At 34.0% G+C, this 25,268-nt stretch overlaps 1 protein-coding gene across 1 annotated transcript in view; it reads left to right on the top strand.

The window, feature by feature from the left end:
• LOC118189821 (neural-cadherin-like) overlaps nt 1–25,268 on the top strand; it is a 1,221,277-nt gene that overhangs the window by 197,933 nt on the left and 998,076 nt on the right. The gene's annotated exons all lie outside the window — the stretch shown is intronic.

Below are 25,268 nucleotides of genomic sequence, written 5' to 3'. Positions count from 1 at the left end.
AGTATAAGTCTGCTGACTTCCGTCAGAAGTTTGAAGGAGAATCCACCAGGTTATGGATCCAATAGTCTTCCATGCCCTTTTCCCTTCCAACAACCTCTTTAGATTATTTTTGTTTCGATAGTATTTTAAGTGCATTTTGCTTTAGTTAAAAAGGAAAACAATCGATAAAAATAACTGGAGTTTCATATATCTGGAATCGGATGATTTGAATTGTTCTGTATCTGCTAGGAAAAAAAATCGCCTGCTTGGATAATTTTTTAACTGCAACTTTATTTCTTATAGTGTAAATTATCTTTTGCTGTTTGATAATTTTGTTTTCATGTAAAATGGCGCTTTTAAAGAAGCAGTGGACGGAAAGATATGCTTGTGCTCTTTCCGAAGAAAATTATTCGTATATAGTTATGAAAGCTATGATTTTTCGGTATCTACATAGATAATATTGTTAATAAGAAAGGAAAAAAATTCGAAATTTAGCTTTAAGTGGAAAAATTGTTCCAAATACGTATCTAAAGAAAAAACGCAATGTTTCGAATTTTTCAGATGTAAGAACTTTAATGTTAAAATAAAATCTTCGAAGTCAAAAGTCAAAGGGCAGTTGCATATTCATTAAAATGCCAACTTTAAACAAAGTGAATTATGCTGATTTAAATCATATAAAGGAGAAAAAACGTAATGTGCGTCGTCTTTCTCCACGACATATCTCCAAAAGTAGAACGCGCTACAGAATTCTCTATGAGAAACTATTATTTGGACAAAAAGGGAAAAATGGTGTCACAGTAGATGTATCTTGTATGTATTTAAATGACCGAAATAAAAAGATATTCATTTATTATCATCAAAGAGGAAAACAAAAGTCTTAGAACATGGTTCAAAGAATCTAAAGTAAGTATTTCAAAGAGATTTTTTGACTGTTGCTGGTTTTTGACGTAACAACAAATAAAGATTAAAGAGAGTGTAGAAATCTGTTAAGGTCAACTCCACATACTATAACCAAGAACATATTTTACATCCAATTTGCAAATATGAAATATTTTGTCTTTACGCATAGTGAGATCTATTACTAGAGCTGCATTAAGCCAAAGCAAATAGCCGCACGTCAAAATCCACTGTTAATTTCCTGGAAAAATTGGAACAAGAAACGTCTACCAAGGCCATACCCTTCCCTCACATCTCTAATAAACCTCCTGATGTGTCCATCCATGGAATTTTTCTCTTTTGGACTTTTAAAAAGCGGATTGTCCAGACGTCAACCTACAACCTCCTTGGACTTCGAAAAGCTGTTCAAGAGGAATGGGATAAAGTTCCTCTTCCACTACTAAAAAATGCTTTATTGCCTTGGAAATTACGGTGCAGACAGATAGTGAAGAATAAAGGTTAATCAAACGGAACATTTAAAACACAAAAATTTTAGGTAAACAAAATAAATACCATGAAAATCGTCTAAAAAATCTGCGAACGGACTTAGTAATTCGTAGGAATGATTCTAGCTTAATTCAACATAAATTTCAATTCAATCCATTTCAAAGGAAAGGTGAATGGGCTAATCGTCCTTCGGGCGCAGTAGAACAAGTGTTGCCAGAAAATTTTCAACTATATCAAAAGGAGACTAAAAAAGTCGCAAATGGCGTCAGAGATCACGTGTTTTTTGTGACGTCATAGTTACGCAGGCTCACATGACCTCTGACTTCATCACAAATTAACCGTCTGTCTATTGGTTTTGTAAGTTACAAACTGTATTCAATTCTTAGTCTTTTTAATTACATATCTTAGCTTTAACGAAAAATTTAAAAATATATTGCTCAATTTCAATTGTTTAAATATCCATTTGTTTTTTAATTAATTCTCATTTAATTTAGTTTCAGTTTTTAAATTAATTTTGGATATCCATACTTAAGAGATTCCTCACGTTTAGACTGTTGCTCTTTTGTATTACAAATTTTTTTAGTTGCAGTTAATTTTTTTAATTCATTGTTTTTTTTGCTTAATTGTGAGCATTTTCAGTGATTTTCATTGAGTTTTCCGTTTTGTGTGGTGGATCTGTTTCCGATTCTGCTTACTTAAGAAAGACTTGTTCTTTCACTGTTAAAGTTATTTTTGTTGTTATTTAGGAAAATGCCGTTGTTTTTATTTAAGTCATTTCCATTGCTTAGTTCTTAGCAATATTATAATCAGGAGTATGAATTTAATTTATTTCTTTGTTTGGGTACCGAATATATGGCGCGCAAGCCCCAAGTTCTTTGGTTCGATTTATTATCACGTTAGAACTGGGGGGGGGGACTGACTTAAAAACAAAATGCACGAGGGACGAGGGAGGGTGGTGAGAGGTCCCGAAGAATTTTTGTTCTTTCTTTTTACTTTTTTCACTTCCTTACCCCTTTCTCGTTATACCAGCATCAGCTGTGCAGCCTTGAAAAGGAAAGCCCACATCTAAATAAGATTGCCAGATGTCAACTTCTATTTAAGCCTAAATAAACTATTTTTTAATATAAATTATATTTAATTGATAAAAGATAAAAGCATTTTACGAAATATTTCAAAAATCTTTTAAGTCGCAAAAAGTAGCATAAGAAAATGATGAACGTCGCAAAAATTTCGCAAATCGCAAATACTAAAATTTTAGTAGCACAAGTTTTGTCAAAAGTCACGAATTTGCGCAAAATCGCACGATCTGGCAACACTTAGTAGAACACGTATTTTAAGTCTAGAAAACGATATTTATCCTTAATTACCATGATTCAATTTTACAAAAAGCATACACTAGACCAACAGCTCTTAATCTTTTGACTAACGCGTACCATCTAAATAAAAATTGAAAAACTCTATTACCACCACTACATTTTACAATGATTACTTTAAAATTTCTCAATAGAAATGTACGCAAAATATATTTTGCCATTTGCACAACCTATTGGCTATATTAAATGTGCACACATAAAAATATTAGATTAAAAATTGGTTACCATTTTATTTATCAAAATTTAAGATATAATACTTTAATTCTAAAATTTAATGTGAAATTTGAGTCTGCTTAAGAGAGATCAATTTCTTTATGTCTGGTCTTATTTCACTTAACTTTAACCGTAAATTAGAATCCAATTTTAATTTTTTTCTGTATTTCTTTTTCAAATAAAACGCGGAAGAAAATACGTGTTCACACAAATAGGTTGTGCAAAAAAGTCAATAGAAATTTAACAGCTTCATTTGAAACGCCTTTAAATTCCTTTTTGGTGGGTTCAGCCAAAAGTTAACAAGTGTGTTATTTTTGAAATCTAAGCTAGAGTTTAATCATAGGAAATTTCTGTCAATTGTTCTTTTTCTTCACGAGATTTTTGGAATTCAATAGTTAAAAATACTGTTACGTTATTTTCTGAAACCAGCAGTTGTTACGTTATTTTCTTCCTTCACGTCACGTTCGTACGTAGTTCGTGCGATTTGGAGTGAATAACGACGATACTTGATGAAGTATCGAAACACACTTTATTTCGCCAATATCAATTAGGACAGCTCAAAAATCACATTTAACAGTCGTTGAAGAACTACTATACACACACTGACACCATCAGCGGCACAGCCTTCACACTATCAGGCTATAACGGTGGAGACAGCTTCACTGCAAAGCACGAGAGTACAGCTCTCAACTCTGTTTGGTCGTTCTCGGAACTCCACATACTCTCGAGACTCTTCACGCTACAACTCCCGATGCACTCGACGACACACAGAATGCAGCTCCTGACTCTTCGGTTCAGTCGTTCCCGGAGCTCAACACACTCTCTCGACGAGACACTAACCGCGATAGACTCCTTCGGTGCACTCGACTACCCACTCGGCACTCGCTGCCCGGCTGTCAACTCGATCCACTCCGCAGGCACTGACTAACTCGAGACACTATCTCGCACTCTATGCAAGGCACTCCCTAACTTTGACTTACTTTTTTTCTGGTCATTAACTACTGAAGAGTTTTCGCCAGTAAATGGCATGAAAGGGCACTAGGCAAAGATATTTCAAAAAAAAAAAAAAAAATGGTATTAGGAAAGTACCAACACCCGTGGGCGAGGAAAATTCAACTGCATGAGCAGGCATATCTTAATACTTACGAAAGTAGGCTTTCATCATAAGAATTGTGCAGTGATAAGCAATGGCATTAAATTGAAGCATACAAGCATGTGCAGTTAGTTATACGGCAAATGCAGATGGTGAGTGCAATATAGCTACAGGATAAGTAGTAGTGAGACATCATGAAAATGGTGCGAAGACAGTTTGAAGCTGTGAATGGCATAAGAGTTCAAAGTCCTTCAGAATTATGCAGTAGCTAGATAGGCCGTAAAAAGTTCAAAAGTTCGTAGAATCATATAAAGTAGAAATTCATGCAAAATAATTTTAAAATGAAATAGTAACATAAAAATCTTGAGTAAAAAAAGTTTCTTGATTAACATAAGTATAAGATGCAACGCAAATAATGGGATAGAGTCCAATTTCTCTATCGGAGAAAATTAAGCAAAGTTCATGACCTGTGGTCCGTGCGAAAAACATTCAGAGTTCAAGTAAATTTTAAAATTAAAATTTACAAGTTACCACCATGACGAATTGTGATGCATTGTCCTTGAGCGTTTGACCAGTGTATTCAATGGTTGGATCATAACCAACATTTGTTTAATTGCGTTATACTGACTATGCTTCATCTTCTCGAAGAAGTTGTGAGCTGTCATGAGTATAAAGTTATGCACAGATGGAATATCCAAGTCGTTAAGAATTATAGAGTTTCTCATGTACCAAGGTTTGCATTCACAAAGCTACACTGTTTTAGCTATAGCTCACAAAGCTACACTATTTTGAAGACACTCCCTGACTGCGGACCAGCAGGGTTTATGTAGCGTTCGGCTTGTGTTCGAGAACATTCTGGGCTAAACCGGTAAGAATTCGTTCCAGAAGGTTCTCCATCCGTCCATGGCATATCGCCAATTTTGCCGCCAAATGGGCGATTTCTTGCCAAATGTGGCAACCCTGCCTTCCTTTAATCCTAAACCTGCTTTGTGGGGAAGCCATCTTACCGCGCCTGTACATTTCGTAACAATACGTTGTTTCTTTGCTTACCCCCTATTTTTCTCTTGCATACTACCGGTTGAGAATCGCTGCACTAGACCGTTAATTTCAAGGATGAATTTGGTGTTTTACTATTTTAATACACAATCCATGTTTTCACAACGCTCGTCAATTTTTAGCATGGATATGTAACATTTTCATTCATAATTAACAACAAGTCGATTATAAAAATCCAGTTTGTATCGGCAGTTTTCGAGACCGAGGGATAGTGAGGGTAAATAAATATTATATTTGTTCTTGTGTCAAAATCGTTCTCTTCGCCTAATGTTGCACAAAATTCTGCTTGAACTGGAAAACTGTCTTTCCTTGAAGCTTCCGAATGTTACCATAGTTTTAGTTAGAAGTGTGCGTGTGTTTTCACGTCATGAATTTGGAATTGCAGTAAGACCTTTCATATTTACCTTCATAATTTGATTAATTTTTAAAGTGACCAGTACTTCTAAGACCACAACTAAAAAGGAGTACCGAATTTCATCTATAGTAATGATCTGTAAAGTGTGTTTTCTGCAGAAGACTAGCTATCAAATCCGAGAATGGTCACTTCATTCTGTTTTTAACTTATTTTTCTTCAGCAATAAGTTTCTTTTTTAATTCCTTTCCCCTATAAAATTTGCTGTCGATTCGTTTCACTAAATTTTTAGTCCAAAAGGGTTTTGTCCCTGAGTGAGTGAGTGAGTGACGGAGGACGTGGGCACCATCCCTCTACCGTTACGGTTAATTGGTATGAGCACCACGCCCGCCCTTAGCTAGAATGATATAATTAGGTACTTAGGTTATCGCTACCCATTCAGACTTGCATGGTACATATTGCCATACTCTGACTTGCATGACTATTACACATGCCGTACCATATTCGGACTTGCTTATTCATACTTTCATGGTGCATTTACATTCATATTGCATGGTACATATTTCACACATTTCATATTACACATTACATTTACTGGGAAATTGAATATGACTTATGTTTAAGGTTCTTTGCATCCGTAAGGTTCAATATTTACGTTAATTATACATGATTAGATACTAAGGTTAACTCTAACTAAATAATAACATTCATTATTATTTACAGACTTGCATGGTACATATTACACACAGAGAGATTGAATAATACTTATGTTAAAGGTACTTTACATCTTAGGTATTTAGGTTAACACATAGTTTAACACTACGCATTCATTATTGTTTACTGGTTTGCATGGTGCATATTATACACATTACATAGTACAGCTTATATTTACTGAGAAGACTTGCATTGTACATAGTTCATGCATTACATAATACAGATTACATTTCTAAGAATTTAATTATTAATTAATAATATTAATTAATACTTGCATGGTACATTATCATACACATTTCATAGTGCAGTTTACATTTACTGAGAGATTGATTAATACTTTTGTTTAGGGTACTTAATATTTATGTTTAAGGTACTTTACACCTGTTTGGTTCAATTCTTACTATAAGTATGTATAGTTGGGTGCTTAGGTTAACACATAGGTTGGCTTTACGCATTAATTATTATTTACAGTTTGCATAGTACATATTACACACATTGGTACATATTACACACATTAAATAGTGCGTGCTAATTAATTAGCATGGTACATATTATACACATTAAATAGTACTGTGAATATTGACATGGTACATATTACACACAATTACTGAGCAATGTGGTATATTTGCATGGTACATATTACACACATTTACAATTTACAGTTACAAAAAATACAATTGCTGAGAATATTAGCATGTTACATATTACAATAATATTAACATGGTACATGTTGCACACATTAAATAGTACAAATTACAATTACTGAGAAATTTAATAGTACTTATTTCCGTTATGTTCAGACTTGCATGGTACCTATTACCATATTCTGACTTGCATGACTATTATATGTTCTATACCCTATTCAAACTTGCTTGATGCATATACATTCATATTGCATGGTACATATTCTCACACGTTACATACTATATATTGCATTTACTCAGAAATTGTTTTTACTTTTGTTTAAGGTACGTTGCATCCGCAAGGTTCAATATTTTAATATTAATTAAACATAATTATGCATTCATTATTGTTTACAGACTTGCATGATACATAGTACACACATTACATAATATTGATTACATTTACTAAGAAGTTAATTAATAGTTAATGATATTAATTAATACTTGCATGGTGCATATTACTTGCTTATTATAGTACAGTTTACATTTATTGAGAGATTGATGAATACTTATCTTTAAAGTACTTAATACGCTCGGACTTGCAAATCCAGGCTTGTATGATACATAAACATTCATATTGCATGGTACATATTTTACACATTACATACTACATATTGCGTTTACTGGGAAATTGAATATAACTTATGTTTAAGGTACGTTGCATCCGTTGAGTTCATGTTTACGTAATCATACTTAATTAGGTACTTAGGTTAACATTATGCATTCATTATTATTTACAGACTTGCATGATAGATAGTACATACATTACAAAATACTGATTACATTTACTAAGAAGTTCATTAATAATTAATAATATTAATTAATACGTGCATGGTACATATTACACACATTTCATAGTACATTTAACAGTTAGTGAGAGATTGAATAATGCCTAAGTTTAAGTACTGAGAGTGTTAGCATGGTACATATTACACACAATTACTGAGACATGGTACATATTACACACATTTACAGATTACAATTACTTAGAATATTAGCATGGTACATATTACACGCATTTACAGTTTACAATTACTTAGTATATTAGCATGGTACATATTATAATAATATTAGCATGGTACATATTACACACATTAAATAGTACAGTTTACAATTACTGAGAAATTGAATAAATATAAATAGTCAGATATGTGATTAATAGGCATATACTATATGCATAAGTTTGTGATTCATATGCAGTAGTCATTATGCTGCTTGACACCATAAGATACATTAAGCAGTTACAATTCTGTGCCAAGTTTTACATAGTGCATATTACAAACCTGCATTTCACATACTGCACACATTATATAATGCAGGTTATATTAATTTGCATGTAATATACATGCAGAAAAAGTCACTATGTTGAAATATTGTAACATTATTAATTGCACAAAGAAAGGTAATCTGCAGATTGGGTTGCAGTCTGTATATAAATAGTCTGGTGTAAAAAATAGGCATAGTACATGCATAAATTTGTGATTCCTATGCAGTAGTCATTATGCTGCTTGACACCATAAGTTACATTAAGCAGTTTGACATAATTCTGTGCCAAGTGTCATTACCTTTGACATGACAACAGTGATTTGGCGTATTGTTGGCTTATGCTTAACGAGGAACCTGCAGAAGGCCTGCCTATCCGTTATAGGAATGGCAATATGGTGGCCCTCTGTAAGGGGACATGCAGTGATGTAATGGTCTGCTGTGCCCTCTTCACCACAGATGCATTCGTCAGTGCTGGTGATAGCGTGTCGATGATAGTACTGTGGCAAGGGGCTATGACCGGGAATATGTAACGTACCAAAAGGGGACTGGCGATAAGTCTTTGTAAATCTACTTTTGGTTTGAAGTAAAAAGTTCTTCTGCCGGTCAAGCTGTTCGTCCACTCCTGCTGCCATTTATTGCAAACAATTTGTCGTAAGGTCTTTTTTAGATATGAGGTAGGCCATGGGATCTGTACTGTGGTAATGTTGTTCCCAGTGGCGGCGTCTTTTGCCAGGCCGTCTGCAAGTTCATTGCCATAAATACCTGTGTGCGCTTTAATCCATTTTATGACGTAATGATTGTGAGCATTTTCACGTAGACGTTTTTGAATGCCTGCTATTTGCGGGGAGGTATGTTCTGAATTGGCAATTGCTTGCATAGAAGACAGGCTATCTGTATGTATTAAGGCTTTGGAGATTTTATTATTCGTTAGATAGCGTATGGCCTCGTGAATGGCGAGTGCTTCACTCTGGAAAACGCTGTTTTCAGTGCTGAGCTGCATCTGCCATTGGTGAAGGGGGGGTTGTTGTTCACTGAGCACGACAAAGGCGCTGCCTACCTTTTCATCAATACGAGAACCATCTGTGTAGATGGAGATGTAGCCGGATGGTGCCACATATGCTGGGTTCTTCGTGAGGTGAATTCCAATACCCTTGATTGCTGGGTATATATGAAGTTGTGAGGTCTTATTCTCAAAGTGTTCTTGAGAGAAGGTAACGTAATCATAAGTAAGTGAAAGTCTTAACTGCTGAACCTGTTGTGTCACCGCTTGTTCTTCTATGCGTAGATGAAGTGGTAGCACTCCTGCCAAGATGTTTAGTGCATCAGTAAATGTTGTCCTGAAGGCCCTTGTAATTGAGAGTAGGAAGGGCCTCTGTAGTGCAGACAGGTGCCGGATTTTCCTTCCCTGCATAGGGAAGGCCCAAATGGCCGCTCCATAGGACACCATCTTCTCGACGACAGTAAGATATAACGCTTTTTGTATGTGAGAATTAATCCCCCAATGAAATCCGCGTTGCATTCTGAAATTCTGTGCTATGGTTGCTGTACGCTTCCTTAAATTAAGTATGTGCGGCATCCACGTCAGTTTTTCATCTATGTATAGGCCGAGGTAGAAGGACTATTGCTGTCGTTTTGCAATTTTGCGTTGAAAACTTTAAAAGGCTGTATCACTTTTCAAATCGTTCCAGCAAATACTGTCGCCCTGTATTATATCTGAAGAAATTAAATAATGAAGAATCTGCACATATAGATATAGGCTTACTCGTACTTAAAGAATTTAAAATTATTAATAATTCTACAAATATTCCATGCAGATTAACTAAAGGCATAAAACCCGTAACTGGAACATAAAAAGAACATAATTCAATCACTTTTAAACCAAAAATTATACAATTTACCAATATATAAGAATAAAAAACTGAGCTCACCAAGCCGAGTAACAGAGTGGGTATATTTATATATATGGTAGTAATTTAATTGCGGCCGATTTGACCCAAAAAGGGAGGTGCACAACTACATGTTATAGCAGTTCTATGTACAAAATTTCAACGTTCTGAGGCTACTTGTTTTTTGAGTTATGCGAGATACATACGTGCGTACGTATGTACGTAAAGACGTCATTCTGAATCCATTTTATAATCCGTTTGGGGAAAGAGTCCTTTATTCTGTCATTACATACGGATGTCACGCAAAAACATAGTTAAATTGCATTCGATAGCAGTCAAAATGGATATTTTCGTTTAAATATGATATCCAAATTTTTTCGCGATTACAATACTTCCTTTGCTTCATACCAGAATGTAAAAATAAGCTTATTTATATATATATTTTTACATATAGCTTCATCTACAATTTAACTGCTAATATGAGGTAAATATCTTTAATGGCAATAATTTAACCTTTGTTGACAAGAATTCAAAGCTGTCAGACCAAGTTTACACTAATATTTAATTTGGATTATAATATTGTTTACATTAATATTAAATTTGGGTTAGAATATTGTTTACACTAATATTAAATTTAATCAAAATGATATTTAAAAAATGATTTCTTTAGTAAAGGAGTCCGATTCATCCTAGAGAAACATATACCATGCTTCGATCACTCAGGAGAGCTTTCGATCAAAGTTAGAAGAGTGTTTATGCAAACAACCCTAGTCTGTTTATCTTAACTGAATAATAAAATTCATATCTGCTTACCGCTATGTGCGCAACCAGCGCGCTATCCTTAATGATATGTAAACGTTTGTAGAACTGGAAATGATATGCTCAGTTATATGTTCAATTAAGGGAAATAAATGTTAACATGCATAAAAGGGTAGTTCTGTATTTATTTAAGGGAAAAGCAAATATATTGTTGCGTTTTTCTTTTCTTCTGACGCCAGTTGTTACGTTATTTTCTTCCTTCACGTTCGTACGGAATTTATAGATTTGGAAAGAAAAACGACGACACTTGATGAAGTATCGAAACACACTTTATTTACCAATATTAATCAGATAGCCCCAAAATCATTTTTACAGTCGTCGATGAACTACTATATACAGGCTGACACGATCAGCGACACAGCCTTCACACTGTCAGGCAATAGCGGTGGAGACCACTGCAAAGCACCCGAGTACAGCTCCCAACTCTGCTTGGTCGTTCTCGGAACTTCACGTACTCTCGAGACTCTCCACGCTACAAATCGCGATGCACTCGATGACACACAGAGCACGGTTCCCGACTCTTCGGTTCAGTCGTTCCCGGAGCTCAACACGCTCTCTCGGCGATGCACTAACCATGGTATTCGAAGACACTCTTTCGGTGCACTCGACAACCCACACGGCACTCGCTGCCTGGCTGTCAATTCGACCGACTCCGCAGTGATTGACTCGCTAGACGAGACTCCAACTCGATACTAACTAACTCGCACTCTAGACGAGGCACACACGCTAACTGACTGCGGACCAGCAGAGTTTATATAGCTTTCGGCTTGTGTTCGAGAACATTCTAGGCTAAACCGGTAAGAATTCGTTCCAGAAGGTAAGGTTCTCCTTCCGTCCATGGCAGATCGCCAGTTTTGTCACCAAATGGGCGATTTCTCGCCAAATGTGGCAACCCTCCCTTTCCTTGCCATTTTATGGCAACCCTAAAACTGCTTTGCGGGGATGCCATCTTACCGCGCCTGTACATTTCGTAACAATATTTTATTTCAAACTTGTCTTCACGAATCTTATGTTATATCGACCAAGTCAGTAAAATCAAAAAGCTTCTTTTTTTTTTAATTTGTCGGTTTTTCAATGTAGAATTTCAGCTGTTTAATACGAAATTCTGATTGCAGCTTAAAGAGAAATTTTCATGGCAGTCAACTTTGCTCCTCGTCAAATTATTAGTAATCAAATTATTAGCCCAAAGGGCTTAGCCCAGAAGGGCTATTAATTTCGTTTTGCCATTGTGCGTCGACCAGTCTCTGCGTTGATTCACTTTACAAGCAAATATTATAGCTCTGTATTATATTTGAATAAACTGAATAATGAACAATCTGCATAAATGCATTTATGCATGTATGTTTCTCGCATTGTGATAAAACAACGGTACCTAGAGCCATCCAATTTTGAATAACGTAATCCTTCACCCAATATGGGCATCTGGAAGCCCTAATTTAGAATTTGGAATTTGTTTTGTTATCGATTTCATATTTTGCCAGACATTAAAGAATTTTTGATTAACAAACTCAACAATTTCAAAGCGAGCAATGGCAACACTCTACGGGGGAGGAGGAATTTTTTATCTCTAGCGCGCGGAACTGCGTATCGGAAATTCTAAGGATAGCTTATTTTAAAATTATTTTGCGACATTGCTCTTGAACTGAATTTTATGGTTTAAGTGCAAAGAACATGATATTTAATAAATAAAGGTAACACATAAAACGTTAAAAAAACACCCCTTTTGGACGTAATTTTAAATCTGAAACTTTCAGATTTTATTATTATTATTTCTTTTTTTTAAATCCATCTAATTTAATGGAAAATAATATATTTTTATCTTATAGAACAGAATGCTTGAAATAAAAATGAATCATTTGCGCTCAGTTTAATTTTATCAATTCGTAAAGAGGGGGGCAAGTTTTGTAAACTTTATCGAAGTGACGTCCTTTATAAAACAACCCGGTATGAAAGTGGCCATTGTTTCGAAGAATATAAATAAACATCGGTTTTGAAAGTCAACTATCCAAGACAGCTACTTTCACACAAGACCAAAATCTTCTTTAATCGTAGTTGGTCGCCTACGCACCATCTACGGCTAATGATAAGATATTCTTAAAGACTGTAACTTAAATAGACTATTAACATTGTATGGCTAATTTTAACTATATTTACTTAGGAGTTACTCTAAGTTTTCTGGTGAGATTTCACCAGAAATTTAATTAAGTTCTACAAACAAATACAAATATTACTTTAAATTTATTCTACCTTGTCACTTGTGAGAGTTATACTCGAAATATTACAACACAAAGTTACCAGTCGCCTCGACCTTGGCTGTAAACAAAACTTTGCGTTTAAACTTATTGCATGTGCAATACTTAACTAACTTCTGTTAGAAGTGAAAAGTTCACGGACGGCTACTAACAGCTACTCAAAATCTGAACTTAACAACGAAGCTTACTTTGATATTTTATTATTGTTTATTATTTATTATTCGACAAATAACTAGCTGAGTGGTAGACAGCGAAAATTAACCCCACATACGGTTACGAGCCATTCGTCTATGTTTATATTTAACTGAAACCTGTCACTCAAATTAATTAATAATCAATTTGCCTCTTAAATCTGCATACATTTCTGGAATGAGCGAATACATTATGCAATCATTAGGTTATTTCGAAGCAAGAGAGATGAAAGATGAGTAACGCCCTCGGCGGGACTCGCACGTATCTCTGGAATACGCGTCAAGCATGCTGACCACTACACCACGAAGGCATGCTAAGAAGGCTGGAGAAATGCCTTATATACTTCCCCTTTTAAGGGGCGACTGGGTATTAGGGGAAAACCAACCGCCAAATCCTCATGGTGGAGAATCATCATTCACCACCTTTTTTGTTCGGGCGCCATTATAGTGTCATTAAGTTATTTCGAAGCAGGAGAGATGAAAAATGAGCAATACCCTCGCCGGAACTCGAACCTTGGACCTGTATAATACGCGTCAAGCATGCTGACCTAGCCATGCTAAGAAGGCGGTAAAAATACCTTATAACCGGACAAAATGAAGCAATAGGAAAAGTATAAAATAAAAAGTAATTTGATTAATGAAACTCCAATATAATACTACAAGACGGCTCTAGGTGATAGTTTAAGATTCCCGAAATACAGCAAACAGAAGGTTCTTTAGGAATTAAACGAAATACTTCATTTGGATTCCTGAAAGTAATAATAAAATAAATTATTACGAATTTTATTCCTGGAATATCAGTTTAAAAGTAATTTTGAAAAAGCTTGCGTGGCTTATTTATTCCACGGCAAGAGTCTTCTAAATTGGCAACGTGGAAAGAGATAAGACTACGAACTTGATTCCCAAGACTTAAAAGACCTCAAAAAGTGAAGTAATGGTGGCATTTGAGAGGCGCGATTCGCGTAGAATTCCAGGTGATCAGTTTTCTAGAAGTCATGTGTCTTCACGGTTGCTGATCTCAAGGTCCACTGCCCCCGTTGCCTCGTCGTTCCGCTACTAAAATCTCCTAAAAATTCATGTTCAGAATGCAGAGCTTATCACATATTTATTTCTTTATTTCATTTTTGTGGTGGTGGGGGGGGTTCATTTTCCGGTGGTCACGCTCCGTTCCCCCGGCTTCCTGTCTTGCAGCCATTCACGATATCCTCATAGAGATGCGTCACACAGAGGATGTGAAGACAATGAACGAATGACAATGGATTCAAAAGTTTCCGACCGTTTCTGCTATTTCCTCGGGTTTTGGAGGTAGTGTAGGGTGTCAGTTCTGTCAAAGTGCTTAAATCTGCTATTTTATAAGGTTGTAGAGAGAGGCATATATTTTACTCCGGAATGTTCGGATATTCGTTATATGGGTTTTTAAAGTACACTAAAATTCTTGTGAGGTCATACTAGGTGAAGTGTGTCGTATATTCCTTTTTTTTTTTTTTTTTTTTTTTTTTTTTTTGTGGATTCTGCTATGCATGCGGTTGTATTTGCCCTTATGAAATCCTGAAAATCGATTATTATAAAGTGAACCTTTTTTTTCCCTCAGCTATTATGCGAAGTATAAACTATCATTCTCAGGTGATGGATATTAACTAATAACGCTTATAGAGAGACGTTACGTATTTTTTGGAAGCAGGAGACTTGAAAAATGAAAAACGCCCTCGCCTGGAATCAAACCACGGACCTCTGGAATACTCGCTCAGTGTGCTGACCACTACACTACGAAGGCATGCTAAGAAGGCGGGAAAAATATCTTAATATACTCCCTCTTTGAAAGGGCTACTGGGGTTTAGAGGACTCAGTCACCAAATCATGGTGACTGAGGCTTCAGAGTAAACTAGTGCGCAATCTGGCTCTGACCGAAGTCAAGTAACCGTAAACAAGCCTAGTAGTAAGAATAACTCCGCTGCAGAATTCTAGAGAATCAAAGTTAGCAACGTGGCCTTCAAGCAAGCAGAACACGCTCTAATTTCACCTTCCAAAACCTACCTTTATGTAACTCCTTCTCTCTACCTAATTTGAATATCGCGCGAGCTGGAATTTGCATTCTGAAAGGAAATAAAACGCGGCTAGATAGGAAAGGAAATTAATATAAAATAAAATATTATAAAATTAAAATGATAGTTACAGAACAGTTTTGTAAAAGAACCTTATTCAGTTACCCGTCTTCCTTTGTTATTCCTTTTTATGCTGTATTTTTTATATAAAACTACTGAAACAACATCATAAAAGCGATTAAATAATAATTTTCGGTAGTTGAATACTTAAATTTAAAATTCTATTAACTGCTGCGCGGTGCTTAAGTTTTTACACATTTTTCAGACTTTGAATGCTTAAGATTCCTTCTCGCTTTTTGAAACTGATTAGTTTCTTAAAAAAATGAAATTTGTGGATGAAAATATTTCTCATTTCTTATTGCGCTCCGAATCATTATGCGAGCGCGCGCTGAAAGCTTTAAAAGTATATTTTTACTTCCTTGTACGAAGTAAAAAGGAAGTATTGTAATCGCGAAAAGTTTCAGGCAGCATATTTCAACGAAAATATTCATTTTGACCGCTATCAAATGCAATTTAACGATGTTTTTGCGTGATATCTGTACGTAAGGACAGAATAAAATACTCTTTTCCTTCAAAAAAATTATAAAACTGCTTTAAAATTAATTCTGAAGAGAATTTTTCGTGGTGTCTGTACGAACGTATGTACCTACGTGCGTACGTATCTCGCATAACTCAAAAACGAGTAACCTCAGAACGTTGAAATTTTGTATATAGGACTGCTATAACATGTAGATGTACACCTCATATTTTGGTTGCAATCGGCCACACCAAACGTATATATATATATATATCCACTCTGTTACCCGGCTGAGTGATCTCAGTATCTTTACTCATATATGTTTGTAAATTGTACATTTTTTGCTTTAAAAATGATTGAATTATGTTATTTTTATCTTCCGGGTAAGGATTTTATGCCTTTAGTAAATCTATGTGCAATATTCTTAGAATTATCAGCAATTTTAAAGTTGTTTAATTGCCGCTCAGCCTGTTTTTAATGGCGGCCATTGATGTTTACATTTGAAACAGGAGACTAATGGATTTGTTGCCAATCTAGAGAAACTTAGCTTTGCAACAACAAAGAAAAAGCATTCATTTATTATTGCCAATTAAATAATGCTTAATTCTTTCTGGAATTTTTTCGAGGAAATAAGTGTTTGAGATTTACTTCGTAATTTTTAATATAGATATTTTGAGTTTTTATATATTTTTGCCTTCTCGCGAAGTGAGAACTGAATTAATTAACTGAGAAATACTCAATCGTCTGTGAAAAACTGTTCTTTTTTGTTTTGTTTGCTTAATTTCTTTTATACATCATTCTAGCTTTATTATAGTATTTGAATAGAACATGTGGCAACGATTAGATAATTTTATTCTTTAAATGATATAAATTTTGTGCATTATGAGTTATAATATGAACGAAATATAGACGTTAACTGTTATATAATTATTCGATTATATAACAGTTAACTTAGTTTCCGTTATATAATTATTATAAGTTAACTGTTATATAATTATTAATACTGTTATGTGAATCTAGCGCCAGAGTGTCGCTATGGTAAACAAATACTAGAGTGAATTTTAAAGAATGCATTTATTCTATTGTAGTTTATGCGCTGTCGGCGAAGTAGATTTAATTCAATCCAATAAGTTTAAATGAAATGCAAGAAAAAATGCGTATAATTTAATATTCCAATTTAATATTCCAATACAAGTAAGTCATGAGAAGTGTACACATCAGATTTTTTTCAAGTTATCATCATCATGCGGCATTTGTAAGTGCTTTATTATATTTACCACGATACTTTTGTACGGCGAGGTTTTAAAGAAGCGAAGCCATAGATGCTTTTTTTATCTATCGTGATGTTTTAGAACTGCGATGTTTTCTCCTTGCACTTCTCCTTTATACATCCTTGTGCGAAGTAAAAGGGAAGTATTGTAATCGCGAAAAATTTTGGGTATAATATTTCAACGAAAATATCCATTTTGACCGAATGCAATTTAACGATGTTTTTGCTTGACATCTGTACGCTTGGACAGAACAAAGGACTCTTTTTCCCCCCCCCAAAAAAAATTATAAAGCTGATTTAAAAATGGATTCTGAAGACATTTCTTTCGTGGCGTCTGTACGTACGAAAAATACGTCTATATATTTCGCATAACTCAAAACCGAGTAGCCGCAGAAAGTAGAAATTTTGTATATAGGACTACTATAACATGCAGATGCGTAGCTCCTATTTTGGTTGCAATCTGCGGCACCAAAATTGTATAAAATATATGTATATATATATTATTACTATCCACTCTGTTACTCGGCTCAGTGAGCTCTATTTCTTTATTGTTATATATTTGCAAATTATGCATTTTTTGCTTTAAGGGGGCTCATACATCTTTAAACCCCTTATGATCTTCGAATATGTGACTGTTGCAAGAATTGAGATATTTTATTTATATTAAAAGCAATTACTTCCAACGTTTTACAGCTGACTACAAAATTTTCATCATGTTTCCACCCTCCGCGCATGATATATTAAAAATGGCTAATGTTACATACTTGAAATTTAATGGAATTTTTTATATGGGCACTGTTTTCTAACTGAACCAAAAATCTGATGAATATTTAATTATTAAAAAATTTTATGGACGAAATCATTAGAGAATTTTTTTTAATAAAATACATTTTATAAACTCATCTCCAATAAAATAAAAATTTAACATGAAATTCTTAGAATTTTTGGTTCACAGTAGTTTCCAAATGTTATAAAAGCTATATATTAAATACGTGATTAAGTTATGCAACAGAATATTTTAAACTGTGCGCGCAAGGTGGAAACACGACGAAAACTTTTGTCACAAACCGGATTAAATTATAAAAATATTTGTGGCAACACAAACTTTCTGATGACTATTTCAGAAAGCAGCTTTTATGTAGACAGCTGTAAAAAGTTGCAAGTAATTGCTTTTAAAATAAATAAGTTATCTAAATTCTTGCAACAGTCACATATTCGAATATTTTATGGTTTTTAAGGTGTATGAGTTACCTTAAAAGTGATTGAGTTATGTTGTTCTTATCTTTCGGGTTAAGGTTTTTATGCCTTTAGTAAATCTGCATGCAGTGTTTGCGGAGTTATAAACAATTTAAAAGTTGTTTAAATGATTCTAAGCCTAATTATTTTTGCGATGGCAGACATGTTTGTTTACATTTCAAACGTGGCAAAATAGGGGATTTGTTGCCAATCTAGAGAAACTAACTTTCGCAACAACAAAGATAACGCCTTCTTTTATTATTGCGAATTAAATCATGTATAATCCATTCTGGAATTTATTCGAGGAAATAAGTGTTTAAGATTTACTTCATAATTTTCAATACAAACATCCTGAGTTTTAATGTATTTTTGCTTTGTCGCGAAGTGAGAACTGAATTAATTGAATGATAAATACTGTGAAAAACTGTTTCCTTTTTTTTTTTTTTTTTTTTTTTTTTTTGTTGTTGTTGTTGTTGTTGTTATTTGCTTAATTTCTTTCATACATCGTTTTAGATTTATTATAGTATTTGAATAGAACATGTGGCAACGATTAGATAATTTTTAAGATGATATAAATTTTGTGCATTCTGAGTTAAAAAAATGAACGAAAATATATAATTATATGTATATATATATCCCCTCTGTTACTCGGCTCAGTGAGCTCAGTTTCTTTATTTTTATATGTCTGTAAATTGCGCATTTTTTGCTTTAAAAATGATTGAATTATGTTTTTCTTATCTTCCGGTTAAGGTTTTTATGCCTTTAGTTAACCTGCATGCAATAATTGTGGATTTATCAACAGTTTAAAAACTTTTTAAGTGCTGCTAAGCCTAATTTTTGTTTAGATGACAGCAATATTTGTTTACATTTGAAACTTAGCAGAACAGTAGATTTGTTGCCAATCTAGAGGAACTAAGCTTCGCAACAACAAAGTAACGTCTTCTTTTATTATTGCGAATTAAATTATGCTTACTCCATTCTGGAATACGATCTTTTTTTTATTCTGAGTTATAAAATGAATGAGATGTAACACTGTTAAGTGAACCTAGCGCCAGAGTATCGCTATGGTAAACAAAAAGAGTGAATTTTAAAAAACGCATTTATTCAATCGTGGTTTATGCGCTGTCGACGAAGTAGATTAATTGAATCCAATAAATTTAAAAGAAATGCAATAAAAATGCGTATAATAATATTCCGTAGAAGGAAGTCATGTGGTGTACACATCAGATTTTTTCTGCTTGCTGCGGTGCATCGTCCGCGATGTTTTCGTCGGACGCTTTTGTGCATTCTGGAAAACAGTAGAAGAGGGACAAAAGTCCCCCGAAAATTTTATGAAAATCCCTTCTATTATGGAAATTACGATCCAGAAAAGTCGTTATCAGGTAGAACATTTAAAAAAATTACTCTTACATTTTAAACATTAATTAAAAGTCTCTGAAATCATTCTAAAAATGTATAAACGCCTTCTGTATTATTGTATCATAAGCTATCGCCTCATGGAGATTTCTACGCTTATTTAATAAAAACAAGACTAATTATTCGAGATGTAACCGTGCATTTTTTTCACTAGATCATCTGTGCACGAGGCTTGTAAAAAATACTTTATCTCTCAAATGGCCATATAGTCTAGTATTTTGCTTGACAAGGCATTCGTAAATTGAAAGAATAACCATTTCGATGAGATTCCTTTGAAATGTGTGAAGTTAAGATTTAAAGACATGAAAGATACGAATAATTCATTACTTTGTTAGCCTTTCATGTCAGTTATGGCTCTCTGTTACTCATCACTGAGACAAAGTATCTATAAATTATTTGTAACTTTAATTATATAACTTTTACACATTTTCAGCAGCAGCAGACTATGTTTTCTTCTGTTCTTTACTTTCGCAGCATATAGGTTGCTTAATCAATCTTTCTCTTTTGAGCGGCATCTTCTGGATATATGCCAAAGATGGGAATTATGCAAGCAACTGAGCTTTGTAGGATTCCATTTAGTGCTCATCGGAAATTATAAAGTGACATGCGTACGTGACTTTAGATAGCTTCGCTTTAGCTTCATTATGGAATTTGTCACCTACATATGCATGCTCAGAGCAAGTAATGGCTGTGATATAAACTTCCTAAATCAAACGAACACATTGTTTTTTTAATAAAATAATTATATTTCTTAAATAGTTTTAGATTCAGTTTATCGGGTTGACAAGAAAGTAGTTTCGGCTACAAAACTCAACTTTTTTCTACAAAAAATGAATTTTAAGTCGGATTTTGTGTCAAAATACCTATTAGATCAATGCTTTATATAAGTCTAATATATATCCTAAGTCGCGCCTTCGAGACATGAGAAACGAATTCAAGACGAAGAAAATTCGTCAGTTAAAATTCGAAAAATTAAAATTCGTCAGTGTGTCTAGTAGAACGGAAGATTTATAACTCTCCTTTTTAGTCCAAAGGGGCAATTTGCCCCGGACTGTTAATTTCGTTTTGACATTTTGCGTCGATTCACGATAACGGTCGTTTCACTATTCAAGTTGTTGCCACCAAATGTTATCGTCCTGTATTAAAGAAATTAAATAATGAAGGATCTGCATGAATGTAAGTATGTTTATCTCATTGTGATCAAACAAGGGTAATTATAGAGTCCTCAAAATTTGAATAACGTAATCTTCCATAGAATATGGTCATGTGGAAACCCTAATTTGAATTTGAAATTTGTTTTTTTTTTATAGGTTTCGTATTTTGAAACACTTCAACGAATTTTTTTTTTTTTTTTTTAAACTCAACAATTTCAAAGTGAGCAACACTGTACGGGGGAAAAAAAACATTTTTGTCTCCAATTGCGCGAGACTCTGTGTCGGAAATTCTAAATATATGCTGATTTTAAAATTATTTTGCGATATTGCTGTTGAACCGAATTTTATGGTTTGAGTACGTAGAACGTGATATTTAATAAATAAAGGTAACACATTAAACATTAAAAAACGCCCCTTTGGACGTAATTTAAAAGGTTTCAGATTCCCCCCCATCGCTGTGTAAACTGCTAAAGGTTGAGACTTAAGAAGATTATAACGAATTTCTAATAATTAATGGAAAAAGAGCGCATGAGCAAGTACAACAGAAATACTAAATAAACGAATGCACGAATGAACAAAATAAATTAATAAAAAATAAGTGAATGAGTTACATAAAATGAATGAATGTGTATATACAGAAGGGCATAAAATACAGCAGTGGGGTTGTGTCATATGGCTAATAATTAAAAAAGATGCAATTAAAAAAACATAGGAAGTCAGTTAATAAGGCATTACATTTGCTGCAACTAACATGTGCTGTATTTTCTCTCTTTAGTAAGTGTTCTTTAGTAAGTTTTCTTCTCTGGGACAAAGGGTTTTAGCGACCTTATAATCAATTTAAAAACTTTAAAATGTATAATTTTTTAATGGGACAGGGTAATATAAGATCCTATAAGGAATATATAAATTATAATTCTTAAAATGCCATTATAGAAATATTAAATGATGTTATTGCGATTCGAGTGAAAATATCTCATAAAAAATCTTATACAAAATATAAAAAATTACGGACTTGTATTACATATTATGTACTTTTGGACTTCTAATTAAAAAATAAAATAATGAAAATTTTTCCCTCGTGTTCTTTAATTTCTTATGTATACAAGATTTTTATTTTCAAGTTCTTTTGAATAAATGAAGGTTTTGATTCAGGTGAATGCTACCCTTTTCTAAAAAAAACCTTTCGCTTCGGAAAAAATCGTAAATAATTATTTATGTTACTAGGTTTTTATGGAAACGGTTATTATTAAAAAAATTTCCGAGCCATAGACTTCATACTTATGGAATTTATTTATTTATTTATTTATTTAGTGCAACGGGGCTTTGTCCCTGTAGGACTACTGTTTTCGTTTTGCGATTTTGCGTCGAATCACTATAAATGTCCGTTTCACTTTTCAAACTGTCGCCACCAAATGTTAGAGTCCTGCATTATATTTGAAGAAATTACTTAATGAAAAATCTGCATAAATGTATGTATATTTTTCGTATTGTGATAAAATGACAGTAAATAGAACCATCGAATTTTGAATGACGTATTCCTCCTACAAATATGGGCATGTGGAAGACCAAATTTGAAATTTGGAATTTTTTTTTTTGATCGATTTCATATTTTGTAAAATTTTAACGATTTTTTGAGTAACAAACTCAAGGATTTCAAAGCGAGCTATGGTAACACTGTACGAGGTTACCTTTTAGCTCCAGCGCGCGAAACTGTGTCTCGGAAATTCTAAAAATAGGCTCCTTTTAAAATTATTTTGCGACTTTGTTGTTGAACTGAATTTTATGTTTTAAATGCAAAGAACATGATATTTATTAATGAATAAGGGTAACACAGAAAACGTTAAAAAAAACGCCCCTTTGGACGTAATTTAAAATCTCAAACTTTTCAGATTTTTATCATTTTTTATGTTTTCTTTTTTTCGTCTTTTGTTTTTTTGCTGAGATTTTTTAGATGTTTTTTAATATTTTAGGATAGTTTTAAGAACTTTTTAATCTTTGTTTGAAATATTTTGACATTCTGTTTTGCAAAGTATCCTTACATTTTTTATTTAATATTTCGTGATAAAACTTGATTATTTTCTGAGCATTTTAACCATTAAATTAAAAAAAGGATGATGTATGAAAAAATTAATCCCGATTTTTATTTTCTTTAACATAGGCAATAAAAAAGACGAATTTAAAAAATGCATTAATGCCACTTTATTAGTCCAAAGGGGCCATTTTCCCAGAAGGACTATTAATTTCATTTTGGCATTTAACGTTGATTCTGTTTTAAAGCCCTTTGTACTAAAATACTGATGGTTTTTATAGCTTGTTATTTCAGTTTGAAAGCGAGACGTGAAAGATTGTTTGACTCCCTCCTCTACCATTCTCCCCTCGCTATATATATGCTTCCTCCTCTCTAAAAGTAAAGCATTCTTTCGAAATCTTTGAATTTTTTTCAGTTTTTAAAAAATCGCATACTTACAAAATAAAATCTGTAGATAATATTCGCATTGTGTGTGTGTGTGATTATGGCAAAGCTACGAGGGCTATCTGCCTAAGAGGAGGGATGCCTTCGTGGAGGACTTTCTAAGGGAAACTGGCTCGTATACACGTTACACATGGGGAAAACCACGAAAACGCCCATGCAGCCAGCCCGTTCGCGGGATTCAAACCTCGGACCGAACTAGCAGTGTTCAGCGACTTTACCGCTCGGCGGATGGTGGGCCCTATTCGTATTGGGAAACGGAAGGATAAGAAACGAAAAGATTTTAGTAGCAGCGCTCGACGCTGCACTGCGAGATAACGTCCACTCCCACTTGTTGACATTCCCGTTATTTTAAGTTTCAAATTTTATTGACAAATATAATTGGACAAAATAAAGGTTTTTAATTTATTTTTTAAATTTAATTATTCTGCTGCTGATTAACAAACTGAGCGATTTAAAAGCAATAAACATAGTTCTTTATAGTTTAAGTTTTTATTTTACTTTTTAATAATACATCTGATTAATATAATTCGAAATATATTTGATGGTAACGTTTTATGCAATAAGGTTATAAGGTATTTCTCCCGTCTTCTTAGCAAGCCTTCGTAGTGTGATGGTCTGCACGCTGAGCGCGTATTCCAGAGGTCCGTGGCTCGATTCCCGGGGAGGGCGTTGCTCGTTTTTCATCACTCCTGCTTCCAAAATACATAATGTCTTTACGGTGGCGCCCTAACTAAAAGGGTGGTAGATGATGATTCTCCACACCCAGGATTTGGCGACTAGGTCACCTAAAAACCCCAGTCACTCTTTAAATGATTTGGTGATTGGGATTCCCTAAAAACCATAGTCGCTCTTTAAAAGCGGTAGTGTATAAGTTATTTCTCCAGCCTTTTTAGCATGCCTTCGTAGTGTAGTGGTCTGCACGCTGGACGCGTATTCCGGAGGTCCGTGGCTTCATTCTGGGCGAACGCGTTGCTCATTTTTCATGTTGCCTGCTGCCAAAAGTACTTAATGTCTGTACAGTGGCGCCCGAACTAAAAGGGTGGTGGATGATGATTCTTCACACCCAGAATTTGGGGACTGCGTCCCCTAAAACCCCAGTCGCCCTTTAAAAGGGGGAGCGTTTAAGGTATTTCTCCCGCCTTCGCAGTGTAGTAGTCTGCACGTTGGGCGCGTATTTCAGAGGTCCATGGTTCGATTTCCGGCGAAGGTGTTGCTCATTTTTCATCTCTCCTGCTCACAAAAACCTAATGTCTGTACAAGTTTTTATTTTACTCTTTAATAATACATCTTATCAATATAACTTGAAATATATTTAATGATGACATTTTATGCGATAGGGTATTTTTCAAAAATGATTTAAAATTTTCTAGAACAAAGGGGAAATGTATAGGTGTAGAAAATTTAAAAGCATAGCTAGCTAGTGTATTTTTTCAGGGTCCGTGACGATTTCATAATTCGTATTGCATTAGTACGAGTTGATGAGGGTGTTTGATCAGCTAATACATTAAACACGTTAAGTACAAAAAGGCGATGAAGCGGAATTTAAAAGTCAACTCTTAACAAACCTAGTCGTAATCTGGAAATGTCATTTCCATTTCTAAAAGCATAAAGATTATTCTGGAAAAAAATTATAGCATTAAAGACAAGAGAAATTCCACAAATTAATTCAGAGTACTCTTTATTTCATATGGCAATTCATAGTTCTAAAAGGTTGTCATAAAGAACTATGCACTTTCTAATTACTGAAAAGGAAATTTTTTTAATAAATTCAGTTAAAGCAACCTTTTTATTTTATTTTATGTTATTAGCCCAAAGAGGCCATTTGCCCAGAAGGATATTA

Source organism: Stegodyphus dumicola, chromosome 1 (assembly GCF_044657685.1).
Source record: "Stegodyphus dumicola isolate Sdum_Otavi_A_Nest chromosome 1, ASM4465768v1".
Lineage (NCBI taxonomy): Eukaryota > Metazoa > Arthropoda > Arachnida > Araneae > Eresidae > Stegodyphus > Stegodyphus dumicola.
Note: the sequence above shows the minus strand (reverse complement) of the source record. Positions and strands in the feature narration are given on the sequence as shown.